This window comes from Rhinopithecus roxellana, chromosome 3 (assembly GCF_007565055.1).
Source record: "Rhinopithecus roxellana isolate Shanxi Qingling chromosome 3, ASM756505v1, whole genome shotgun sequence".
In the NCBI taxonomy this organism is placed as follows: Eukaryota; Metazoa; Chordata; class Mammalia; order Primates; family Cercopithecidae; genus Rhinopithecus; species Rhinopithecus roxellana.
Window position 1 is genome coordinate 180,327,034 of NC_044551.1, and position 14,431 is coordinate 180,341,464.

Below are 14,431 nucleotides of genomic sequence, written 5' to 3' on the forward strand. Positions count from 1 at the left end.
AAATATGTTATGCTAATACTAATTAAAAGGAAGAAAAAAATTGCAATTTATTATTGGACAAAATTGACTTCAGGTCAAGTAACTACCAGGAATAAAGAAGTCCTTTTTGAGAAAAAGATAAAGGAAGTGCTTCATCAAGATAATACAACAATACAAATTGCTTAAGCCCCTCATAACAAAGCTTAAAAATACATGGAACAGAAACTGATTAAAAAAAACAAAACTCTAAGAATAAATTTAAAATTAGAGTAAAAGATTTCAATATCCCATCTCAATAACTGATATAACAGGCAGACAGAAAAATGAATAATGGTATAGGAGATTTAAACAACACAATTAACCAACTTTTTCTATTTGACATTATAAATGCTCTACCAAAGAGCAACAGAATTTACATTTTTCTGAAGTACACACTACATATTTTCCAATATAGATTTGTATAAAACAAATCTCATTAAAATTTAAAATAGTTATGCCTACAAATTTTTTCCTTGACCACATTAAAACAGAAATTAAAAACAAAAAGATCTCTGGAACAAAATAAAAAATTTGAAAACTAAATAACATATCGCCTTTCTTGACCAATAAGTCAGAAAACATTAAAGAGGAAAGTGTCAGTATTTTGAGCTGATTGAAAAGAGAATACAAGTTACCAACTACGTTGGATGTTTGTAAAGCAGTGCTTAAGAGAAATTTTGTAGTATTAAATATCTATGTTAACAAAGGAAGAAAATGTCAAATCAATGACCTCAGCATCTACCTTAAGAAATCAGAAAAATTGGAGAAAGTAAACTGAAATTAGGCTGAAGTAAAAAAGCATAAAGATAAGGGTAGAAATTAATTGTACAAAAAACAGAAGTAATATAGAAAAAGTGAAACAAAAATGGTTATTTGAGAAGATCAATAAAATTGTCAACCCTTTCTCCAGACCAATTGGAAAAGATGGGTGAAATGACACAAATTACCAATATTTTGAATGGGAGTGGTGGCATTATTGCAGATTTCACAGAAGTTAAAAACTCAATGCTCATAAAGTCCATACTGAGATGAAAAGGAAAAAGCCCTTTAAAGATACAAACTACCAAAGCTCACTCAAGAAGAAATATATAAACTGAATTGATTTGTATCTACTAAATAAATTTAAGTTGTAGTTAATAACCTTTCCATTAAAACAATGCTAGGTCCTCAGAAATAATACCACACATCTACAGCCATCTGATCTTTGACAAACCTGAGAAAAACAAGAAATGGGGAAAGGATTCCCTATTTAATAAATGGTGCTGGCCGGGCGCGGTGGCTCAAGCCTGTAATCCCAGCATTTTGGGAGGCCGAGATGGGCGGATCACGAGGTCAGGAGATCGAGACCATCCTAGCTAACACGGTGAAACCCCGTCTCTACTAAAAAATACGAAAAACTAGCTGGGCGAGGTGGCGGGCGCCTGTAGTCCCAGCTACTCGGGAGGCTGAGGCAGGAGAATGGCATAAACCCGGGAGGCGGAGCTTGCAGTGAGCTGAGATCCGGCCACTGCACTCCAGCCCGGGCGACAGAGCGAGACTCCGTCTCAAAAAAAATTTAAAAAAATAAAAAATAAAATAAATGGTGCTGGGAGAATTGGCTAGCCATAAGTAGAAAGCTGAAACTGGATCCTTTCCTTACTCCTTATACGAAAATTAATTCAAGATGGATTAGAGACTTAAATGTTAGACCTAATACCATAAAAACCCTAGAAGAAAACCTAGGTAGTACCATTCAGGACATAGGCATGGGCAAGGACTTCATGTCTAAAACACCCAAAGCAACGTCAACAAAAGTCAAAATTGACAAACGGGACCTAATTAAACTAAAGAGCTTCTGCACAGCAAAAGAAACTACCATCAGAGTGAACAGGCAACCTACAGAATGGGAGAAAATTTTTGCAATCTACTCATCTGACAAAGGGCTAATATCCAGAACCTACAAATAACTCAAACAAATTTATAAGAAAAAAACAAACAACTCCATCAAAAAGTGGGCAAAGGATATGAACAGACATTTCTCAAAAGAAGACATTCATACAGCCAACAGACACATGAAAAAATGCTCGTCATCACTGGCCATCAGAGAAATGGAAATCAAAACCACAATGAGATACCATCTCATACCACTTAGAATGGCAATCATTCAAAAGTCAGGAAACAATAGGTGCTGGAGAGGATGTGGAGAAATAGGAACACTTTTACACTGTTGGTGGGATTGTAAACTAGTTCAACCATTATGGAAAACAGTGTGGCGATTCCTCAAGGATCTAGAACTAGAAGTACCATACGACCCAGCCATCCCATTACTGAGTATATACCCAAAGGATTATAAATCATGCTGCTATAAAGACACATGCACACGTATGTTTATTGTGGCACTATTCACAATAGCAAAGACTTGGAATCAACCCAAATGCCCATCAGTGACAGACTGGATTAAGAAAATGTGGCACGTATACACCATGGAATACTATGCAGCCATAAAAAAGGGTGAGTTCATGTCCTTTGTAGGGACATGGATGCAGCTGGAAATCATCATTCTTAGCAAACTATTGCAAGAACAGAAAACCAAACACTGCATGTTCTCACTCATAGGTGGGAACTGAACAATGTGATCACTTGGACTCTGGAAGGGGAACATCACACACCGGGGCCTATCATGGCGAAGGGGGAGGGGGGAGGGATTGCATTGGGAGTTATACCTGATGTAAATGACGAGTTGATGGGTGCTGACGAGTTGATGGGTGCAGCACACCAACATGGCACAAGTATACATATGTAACAAACCTGCATGTTATGCACATGTACCCTAGAACTTAAAGTATAATAATAAAATAAAATAAAAATTAAAATTAAAAAAAAAAAAAACAATACTAGGGCCAGATATCTTCAAGATGATGTCTACGAAACATTTAAGGGAGAATAATGCCATTTTTACATAAACTTTTTCAGAATATTTTAGAAAAGAGTATACTTCCCAATTCAGTCTATGAGATTAGCCTCTCCTTCATACAAAACCTTATAGCTGTTATACAAGAAAAGTGAATTACAGACCAATATCCCTTATTAACATAGATGCTTACTCTTAAACACAATTTTAATAAATCTAATAATATTTAAATAGGAATACACATCAAGACCAAGTGGAGTGTATCCCAGGAATGCAAGGCTGATTTAACTTTCAAAATAATGTAGTCCACCATATTAACAAACTGTTTTAAGAAAGAAGAAAATATATTACTTCAATAAATATAGAAAATGCCTTTAAGAAAGTCTATACTCCATTCCTGATAAAAGCCCTCAGCAAAGCAGTAATAGAATTTTCTCAACTTGATAAAAGTAATATACAGAAAACCTACAGCTTACATCATACGTTATGCTGATAGACTGACTGCTTTTTCCCTCCACTAAGAATTAAGATAGGATATCTACTTTACCAATTCTTTTTTTTTTTCCAAACTTTTATTTTAGGTTCTGGGGTACATGCACAGGTTTGTTATATGGGTAAATCTTTGTCACAGGGGTTTGTTGTACAGATTACTTTGTCACCAGTGTGCTATGCCGAGTACCCAATAGCTATTTTTTCTGCTCCTCTCCCTCTTCCCACCCTCCACCTTCAAGTAGTTCCCAGTGTCTGCTGTTCCCTTCTTTGCATTCATGAGTTCTCATCATTTAGCTCCCACATATAAGAGAAAGCATGCAGTATTTGGTTTTCTGTTCCTGTGTTAGTTTGCTAAGGATAATGGCCTCCAGCTCCAAACATGTTCCCACAAAAGACATGATCTCGTTCTTTTTTTATGGCTGCGTAGTATTCCAGGGTGCTTCACCACTTCTATTTAATATTCAACATGGACTGAGAATTCTAGCTAGAAATAATAGTCTAGAGAAAGAAATGACATTCAAACTGAATGTTGACTTGTGCTGATAATAAAAACAAATAAAACCTGTACTTCTTTTATAACTTCAACATTGTAGCACAATTATATAAATTACTATGTACATGGACTATGTTTGAATTCACCCTGGTGAACTCCCTAGAGTATTCTTTAGAAGATAAAGAAAGTGATTTAATGATTCAGTTAATTGGTGCTTATTCCCCTGAAAGAGAATGACATTCAGAAAACAAGAAATTCAGATAGCACTTATAATCCTAACTGTGATTTTGAGCAGATTCCTCACTTTGGGGAAGTTTCATAAATTCTGATTGACTGAATACCATTTTATAATCAAAATTTGTTGCAAAAATTCAAAGATAAAAATAAAAAGAGATCTAAAAAGTGCCTAACTAAGGATCTGGCACAGAATAAGAGTGCAATAAGAGTTAACCACAGCCATGTGGTGCTTTGGCCTTGAAGAGGACCCACATAGGAAGAATGTGGAGGCTAGGATTGTTTGAAAGAGGCTGGAGCTTGAACAAAGAATTTATTATGGCCTGGATTAAGACCACTGAAGGAGAGATAAAAATAGAAAGCATATGTTTGAACACCAAAGAAAACATACAGGATAAGTCAACATTATTTCAACAGTATTTTTCAGTGTCACTTTCTTTAAGTAATAAAACAACTGCTAGTGGTTTTCAGGAGATTCAAAAAAATTTGGGTCCTAGATTCAGAAAATAAAAAGAACAATTTTTGGTATTTTAAAATGGTAACATTAAAATAGATAATTCCTACTGAAAAGGCTTTCTGTGTTTAAGTTCAAATTGCAGACTTGTATACCTATTTTTCTTTTTCTACCTCCTCTTAGTTTTGGTGAAAACTGTCTTTAAAGACTGTAAAGAATTAATGAAAATTTTGACTCACAGAAAAGGTGAAGTGACAAAATAAGTCAGTCAGTCTTCAGGTACCTGAATATTTTAATGGCATAGGTTTTTTTTTCCTGCTAGTTATACAAGAATTATTTGAATTTTTAGTCTTATAGCATCATAAAACCAAATAATTCCAATACATACTTTTGTGGCAGTTAACATATAAGAAGAAAAGGAAGCTAAAAATGCACTGTTATAGTTCCTTTTTGAGTTAAAAAGATGAATAAAGAATAAGTCTAGTTCAGTAATTTAGTATTAACACAATACAACTTCACAACTCCTTACCCACACTTCCAAAATCCCAAAATATCTGGAAACCAAAAGACTTTTTCAGAATGTATTTTGTGGCAAAACCTATCCTGACCTCAACCTATCTCACGTATGTTTCTAACTCGGACTGAAATGACACAATTTGCCCACTCCATTTATTCCATTTATTGCGAATGTTCATACGTTTCACTAGAGAAATAGTCAGGTTTTTCATGCAGAGTACTGCCCTGGATTTCACTGTGAATATTAGGTAACATGCAGTAATGTACAGAAATGAGATAACCTTTTAAAACATCTATAAAATCTGAAATCTAATACACATAAGGGTTTGTAGATCTGCAGTATATTATCTTAAAGTTGTGTCTATACAGTTTAAAATATTTGGATATCATTGATAATTCGGATTTATGTTGCAAATTGAGTATAACTGCTTAATATTATCTCAAAAATATCTTTACTTTCTAAGAATAAAACAAGTCTAAATTATGACAGCTAAGTACAATGAGTCTGTTATTCTAAGAGACAGTTTATGGAAATTATTTGTGATGTTCCCGACTTTTCAAACAAATTCCATGGTAGTTTTTGTGTTTGGTTGGTTGGTTTTTGAGATTCTCTCACACTGGTGCCCAAGCTGGAGTGCAGTAGTGTGATCTTGGCTCACTGCTACCTCTGCCTCCCAGGTTCAAGCGATTCTCCCACCTTAGCCTCCCGAGTAGCTGGGACCACAGGCACAGACCACCACACCTGGCTAATTTTTGTATTTTTAGTAGAAACAGGGTCTCACCATGCTGGCCAGGTTGATCTCAAACTCCTGACCTCAGGTGATCACCCTGCCTTGGCCTCTCAAAGTGCTGGGATTACAGGTGTGAGCCACTGTACCCAGCTTTCATGGTTTTTAAAAATATCTAAATATTTCTCATTTCCATAGATTGAATTTTTTTTACTTTTCATATGAATAAACAGAAATACTACAAAATTTAATCCTATACAAGGGGCTAAAATTTTTATATGTCTATAAAAGCCAGAGTGGTAAGAAAAATGAGTGAAGTTGGATGGATAGGTTAGATGTATATTCTAGATTAGCACTGTCTGATAGAAATATATCACAGCTTGCAAGCCAAGTGGCATTTGCCAGAAACCCATGGAATTTTAAATTTTCTAGTAACTTCATAAGAAAATAAATACCGACCAGGTACAGTGACTCACGGCTGCAATCCCAGCACTTTGGGAGGCTAAGGCAGGAGGATCTCTTGATGTCCGGAGTTCGAGACCAGTCTGGACAACATGGCAAAACCTTGTCTCTACTAAAAATACAAAAATTATTCAGGCATGGTGGCAGGTGCCTGCAATCCCAGCTACTTGGGAGGCTGAGGCAGGAGAATCGCTTGAACCTGGGAGGCGGAGGCTGCAGTGAGCCAAGATAGCACCACTGCACTCCAGCCTTGGTGACACAGAGAGACTTTGCCTCAAGAAAAAAAAAAAAAAAAAGAAAAGAAAAGAAAAAGAAAGAAAAATGCAAATGAATGAGATTAATGTTAGTAATATGATTTATATAACTAATGATAGAAAAATATTTTCTTTTAACATACAATGAATTTAAAAGTTATTCCAGAGGCCATCAGAGAAATGCAAATCAAGGCTGGGCGCAGTGGCTCAAGCCTGTAATCCCAGCACTTTGGGAGGCCAAGACGGGCGGATCATGAGGTCAGGAGATCAAGACCATCCTGGCTAACACGGTGAAACCCCGTCTCTACTAAAAAAAAAAAAAAAAAAAATACAAAAAACTAGCCAGGCGAGGTGGCGGGCGCCTGTAGTCCCAGCTACTCGGGAGGCTGAGCCAGGAGAATGGCGTAAACCTGGGAGGCGGAGCTTGCAGTGAGTGGAGATCGGGCCACTGTACTCCAGCCTGGGCCACAGAGCAAGACTCTGTCTCAAAAAAAAAAAAAAAAAAAAAAAAAAAGAAATGCAAATCAAAACCACAATGAGATACCATCTCACACCAGTTACAATGACAATCATTAAAAAGTCAGGAAACAACAGGTGCTGGAGAGGATGGGGAGAAATAGGAACACTTTTACACTGTTGGTGGGATTGTAAACTAGTTCAACCATTGTGGAAGACAGTGTGGTGATCCCTCAAGGATCTAGAACTAGAAATACCATACGACCCACCCATCCCATTACTGGATATATACCCAAAGGATTACAAACCATGCTGCTATAAAGACACATGCACACGTATGTTTATTGTGGCACTATTCACAATAGCAAAGACTTGGAATCAACCCAAATGTCCATCAGTGACAGACTGGATTAAGAAAATGTGGCACATAATACACCATGGAATACTATGCAGCCACAAAAAATAATGAATTCATGTCCTTTGTAGGGACATGGATGCAGCTGGAAACCATCATTCTCAGCAAACTATTGCAAGAACAGAAAACCAAACACTGCATGTTCTCACTCATAGGTGGGAATTGAACAATGAAATCACTTGGACATGTGAAGGGGAACACCACACACTGGGGCCTGTCATGGGGTGGGGACAGGGGGGAGCGATAGCCTTAGGAGATATACCTAATGTAAATGACGAGTTGATGGGTACAGCACACCAACATGGCACAAGTATACATATGTAACAAACCTGCACGTTGTGCACATGTACCCTAGAACTTAAAGTATAATAATAAAAAAAAAGTTATTCCAGAAATGTTTCACATTCTTTTTTCCCTAATTCTTCAAAATTCAGTGTTCATTTCAACTTCCAGCACATATTCAATTTGGACTAGCCACATTTCAAATGCTCAAGGGCTGCATGTGGCTAAGATAATCATATTAAGCAACCTAGTTCTAAATACACTGTCAATTTGCTATCAAACATGCTTTAAATATGCTGTAGTCTTTTAATAAAATATGCCTTATCCCATTTTTCTTGAACTACGAAGTCCTTTTGGTCTACATTTCATTTTCCCTTTCCAATAGAGATGTGGCTATAGAGACATATTTCTGTATTTCTTCTATACCAAGACAACTCAAGTTCCCTGGTTAATGATACCTGACTGAGCATTTCATTTCTGGGGAGAACAGTGAGGCCTGCTGTGAATTCTGATTGCATGCCTAGTCTATTAGGGCACCCATTCATTGGCTTCTTCCTATTGATGCCATCTTGCACTGCAAATCAAGTGCTGCTACATTTTCTCTATATTCAAGAGAACTAGAAATAGGAAATCTGATGTAAAATCACCAGATTTATACATGTTGACTTATGTTTGTAAGGGATGTCTCCACCACACATAGTACTGACTGCCTACGTGTCACCTACTTGACACTGAGTTCCCAGACTTTTGAAGATTGGAGGAAGTTGTTGCAAACACATAGAAGGTAACACTAATACATGGAAATGCCAGGATCAGTCTATATTAATACCTCAAGATTGTGAAAACCCTTGGAATGAAGCTTCTTTCCTTATTTTACATCACACACACACACACTTACATACACATGCACATGTGTGAATAACCTAGGATCTTAAAATTTCAAGAGATATCTTTCCATATATCTTTTTATATATATCTTTCTATATATACTTACAAGTCTCATTCTTGTAATCTTAACTTTGCTAAGTAAACCGGTGTTCCTTTTATTTGTACACTTCAAGATCTCACAGAATTCAGAGGCATTCTCTTTAAACTTCTTTTAAGACTAATTTCTTGCTATTTTTGTCAGTTCTCCTATATGTACTTCTGACATAAATATCTCTAGAATTTTGCACATTTAACTCACTTGCTATAATGGATTCAATGATCCAGTGTATATTTCTTCATGGCTATGTACTAAATGGTAAACATTATGCAAGACCAGGGAAAAGGTGAAATTACGTTTTTCACACCACTATCATTCCCTCCCACCTCTATGGAGGGGAGGAATTAATCTAGAATACAGTTTAAAAGTGTATAGCATTAATTCTAAAAAGTCTCATACAACTTTCATGCTTACCATTGCCTCTAACTTCCTTATTAATCCTTTTTAAACTGATTGCTGGAGTGTTCCCCTCCAAAAATTCAAAAAATAGGTCTTATTATCTTTTATCTTAGACATTAACTTCTAGTAGTATCAGTGACTAAGGAGTAAGGTAGGAATATGGCAGGTTATGTAGATGATTTCATAGTCCCTTACAGTCAACAGTGCATATTCTTATAAGAGCCCTGATTTTGCTTCAGAAAGTTTGTAATGCTTTAAGATTCTTTTGGAGTTATTCCTCCTGATATAAAAACTTTGCTTACAAAAGATGGTGGTTCAATTCTATATCAAAATTTGCTTTGTATATGCAATAAATATAAACTCATAAATTCATTCTCTGTGTATTAATAAATCAAGTAATAACTTTGTTAGAATTGTGTCCAGATACCAACAAAAAATGGAAACAGACAAAAGCCCAGGAATCACATCTTGTAATAGCTTTAAAACAGAGATTGACTTTTTTCCCTATATAACAAGAAGTGGAGTGACAGGGAGTGTTGGCTTAGAGCAATAACTTAGCATTATACACCAGGAAGTCAGCTCTTCCTATCTTACGGCTCTGTCACCTTTACGATGTTGAATTTTGTACCCATGGTTGCCAGTAATTGCTGTTCTTCAAGGCTTTATTTCTATAGTTCAGACAAGAGGAAAGGGAAAGGGAAATTTTGTGCAGCAGCAATGATTCTCTTAGAGAAGAAAAATAAGCTTTCTTTATGATAACATCCTTTTTTAGCAGACCTCTGCTTATGAGTTTTGGGCCAAAACTGCCATAGCCCCAGGTGGCAAGAATTTGGAAAACTGAAAAGAAAGAAAAGTTTAGAAAAGTTGCTCAGTGAACAAAATTTCAATGTATGCTGCAACTTTAATATGGCAAGCCTATTATCAAGTTATTAGTACTGTTATCTAGCTTCAGAACAGTGCTATATCTATGTTTTACTGTATTTAATTATATATTAATTCCCATGACTCCTACTCAACTTGGTATTGCATTCATATAAAGTCAAGCTATGTGATGCTTAATCTGTGTCAATTCATCTAGGCTATAGCACTCAGTCATTTAATCACTTTTCTAGTTATTGTTGTAAAGGCATTTTGTCGATTTTGCTAATCTATAGATATGGTTAATCTGTAGATGTAGCAAAACCTGAGGTTCCCGGAGAAGAAGAAACTCTACCTTGAGATTGCAGTATGAACTATGAACTCCTGAGTTTCCAGCCTGCTGACCTGCCCTACAGATTTCAGACTCAAAACTCCAGCATCATCTCCTGCCTGCATGCCTACTCTGCCAGCCTGCCCAATAGATGTTGGAGTTGCCACCCTCCTTACAATCATATTAGCCAATTCCTTAAAGGAAATCTTTAACAAACCTCTCTCTTAGCAAGAAGTGGAATGACAGGGAGCATTAGCTGACAGCAACAACTCAGTATTATATGCCAGGAATGTAGCTTAAAATTGCATATTTATAGACGGAGAATCCTGACTGAAACAAGGTATGGATTCAATCACATGAATTAGGCCAATTTCCTCAATGTTAAATATGAAAATGTATCAAAGGCCTACTACCTATGTGACCTAGGCAAATAATTTTAATTTGCAATGGCTTAACCATATATGTTTGCAACTGTGCTGGAGATAGTATCTAATGTATGAGAAGATATTAGTACTGTGACTTTGATAAAATTTCCCAGAAGCAAATGCTTTTACATAATTTAAATTATCAAATTAGTTATATTTAATGAAATTAGAACAATGCCTGGTACATCATAAGTACTATATAAATGTTCTTCATCTTCTCATTATTATTACAATTATCTTCATAGTCATCAGGAAGCATGAAGCATATTGACACTGAGATGATTAAAAAAGGGACACCTTTGTTCCTGAGCTGCATGGCATATGTTTTAAGGCAATAAACCATCAACTCCACTAATGGAACTAATAGGTTAATTTTCCCATGTTGCCTGAATTATTTCCTCAAGAAAATTAAATTTTCTTAATAGAAAACCTAATTTTATCTTGAGTAACTTGAAAATCTTAATTAGTGACACAAAAGCCATGTTCAAATTACTTAGATCAGAAATAAACACATCATTATACGAAAATAAACAAATTGAAGTGTTACTGTAGTTTATTTGACATTCCACACACAGTATCTTCATAAAAGTAAGATACAAATAGGCAATTTCAAAAGGAAAGAATCAACATCAATCACATAAATTAAATTGATTAACTTTCATACTTAATCAATCACAGGCATGAATCTTATACAATCTACTGGTGACCTCAGTTACTTTGTTTAATCATGCACACCAATATCAGTGCAATGCTTGATTTTCCAATTAAAACAACTTTGCAATTAGATCTAATTAACGTGTTCCAATTAAATAGGTTAAATGCAGCAGTATTCAATATATTTAAGCACCCTACTTTTCTCTTGGTAAAAAGGTTCTCTAAAAGTGTTTGGATATATAATCCTTTTGGTACCACAGCTTAACAAAAGAAGTAAGAAAAGGTCAACAACTTGGCTCTGAAATAACATAAGCCAGATTTGGTAGAGAAGAACAAGCATCCCAAATTTCTCAATTATCTTCTGGATCATCACATAAGCCCCTTGTGATGGCCCCATTAACAATCTGCCAGCAGAAGTATTTGTTAAAGGAATATTTGCCCTTTTCACAAAAGAGTACCTATCTCTTCTTGGAGCCAAGCAGTTTTATAGTTGTTCTTCATAACTCATACATGAAAGAAATATGGTTTGTTAGATGTTTGAACCAGGGAACTCTTCCTTTGGTCTTTGGTTAAAGTAACACACAGTAAATCTCCCTTCCAAAGTTTCCTATAGGGACAAATGTAAGTAAAGTTTTGTTAATTTGTTTTTAAGCCTTTGATTTATAGGATTCTGAATTCAGACCCCCCACTTCCTGTTTCCTTTAGTCAACAGAGCTTCTGCTGTGATGAATATATTGTAATGAGTATCAGTAAGTTCCCTTGGAGAATCTACTGCTTACAGGGAGCCATCCGTCTCTGAGAAGTTAGGGCAAGTAAAACTGGACTGTCAGAGGCCTTTGAGGGATGGTTAGAGAGCAGTAGAGCATTAACTTCATGTTCTAAGCCAAATACAAGGCAGATGTTAAAGAGCCGAGTCTCTAGAGTTTGTCCATTCTTTTACATGTATATTTTTCTCTTTGAATTCCTCTAATTTTCTGTTGCCTGCATCTTGATATAAACGAACCTATAAAACAAGTGAGCACAGCTGTTGTTACAATCATATGCAGTGTTTGACTTTTTCAAAGGAAGCTATTAGTTAAAGCATGATGTTTACATGCTTTTTATGTCTTAATTTTTTACTCATTGCTTTCACTTGCTTGGGAGTATATTCTACTAATAATTTTTAAAAGCCCCGATGATAAATCTATCAATGCACAGAGAACAATTCAATAAACTGATCTTGGTCATTAGTATAGAAACTTGTACTCACTTTCAAGGTAAACATATGCTGATCTGTACCACATTGGGCAAACTCATCCTACTCTAGATATTTATCCCACATGGCTAATAAACACAACTTTTCTTGACTTTCAAAAGAGGAGATTGGAACTTCCGTATAGTTCAAAAACATTTACTCAGCACTACGTAGTTCTTAATGCCTCATGCTTTGTATGGAAAAGTTGATAGGAACGTATCTACAAACTTGGTAATAATTTTTTAAAATAAAAAACCAGATATACACATTGTAATCTTTATTTTGGGCAGGACAGAGATTCCAGTGATTTTTTGAATGGTTCTTTTGAAGGAAAAATGTACCAGCTCTTGCTGTATCCAGATGAAGATACTATATAGGTCTCTTAATGGCAATAAAAATTACTCAAGTCATACCAGTCTAAGATCAATTTGGGTGCGAGGAAGTGGTTAGCTTATGTAAAGAAACCTCATGGACCTAGAAACCAAACTTTAGGTAGACTTATGGGATCTGGAATAAAAGCTGCTAAGAACTCAACAGAGTTTCTTCTCTAAAAGGTTTCATATTCTCCTGCCTCCAACAAATCCTAGACAGTATTTCTTGGTTAAGAGGATGCTCTCCAGAGTCAGAATGTTGAAGTTTAAACTCCTGCCCAGTCACTTTCTATATATACAATCTTCAATAAGTTACCGAACTGATTTTTGCCACAGGATCCATCATTATAGCACAAGTATACTTCAAAGCTGTTGCAGGTTTTGTTTCAGACCATCGCGATAAAGTATCACAATAAAGCTAGTCACAGGCAAATTTTTTAGTTTCTCAATGCATATAAAAGTTATGCTGACACTGTAATGTAGTCTATTAAATGTGCAATAGCATTAAGTCTAAAAATGTACAGGTCATAATTTAAAATATTGTATTACTAAAAAAAAATGCTAAAATCATCTGAGATTTTAGCAAGTCATACCTTCTTGCTGGCGGAAGACCTTGGCTCAATGCTGATGGCTACTGAGTGAACAGGTGGTGGTTGATGACCGTTGGGTATCTGTGGCAATTTCTTAAAATAAGACAACAATGATGTTTGCCACATCAATTGACTCTTCCTCTTATGAAAGATTTCTCTGTAGCATGTAATGCTGTTGGATAGCATTTTACTCACACTAGAATTTTTTTCAAAATAGGAGTCAATTCTCTCAAACCCTGCCACTGCTTTACTGGCTACATTTATGTCATATTCTAAATCCTTTGTTGTCATTTCAACAATGTTCCCTGCCTCTTCACCAGGAGTAGTTTCTATTTCAAAAATTAGTTTCCACTTTCTTTGCTCATCCATAAGAAGCAGTTCCTCATACACTCAAGTGTTAGCATGAGACTGCAGCCATTCAGTCACATCTTCAGGTCCTACTTCTAATTCTAGTTCTCCTGCTATTTTTACCACATCTGTAGTTAACTTGTTCCGCTCAAGTTTTTAATCCTTCAAAGTCATTCATGAGAGTTGGAATCAATTTCTTTCAAACTCCTGTTATGTTGCTATGTTGACCTCCTCCCATGAATCACCAATACACTTATATACTTTAATGATATTTGGAATGGTAAATCCCTTCAAGAATATTTCCAATTTATTTTCCCCAGATCCATCAGAAACATCACTATCTATGGCAGCTACAGCCTTATGAAATGTATGCCTTAAATAAGACTTAAAAGTAAAAATTACTCCTTGATCCACAGGCTGCAGAATGAATGTTATGTTTGCAGGCATGATAACAACATAAATCTCCCTGTATTTTCCATCAGAGCTCTTGAGTAACGCAGTGCATTGTCAACTAACAGTAATATTTTGAAAAAGAATTTTTT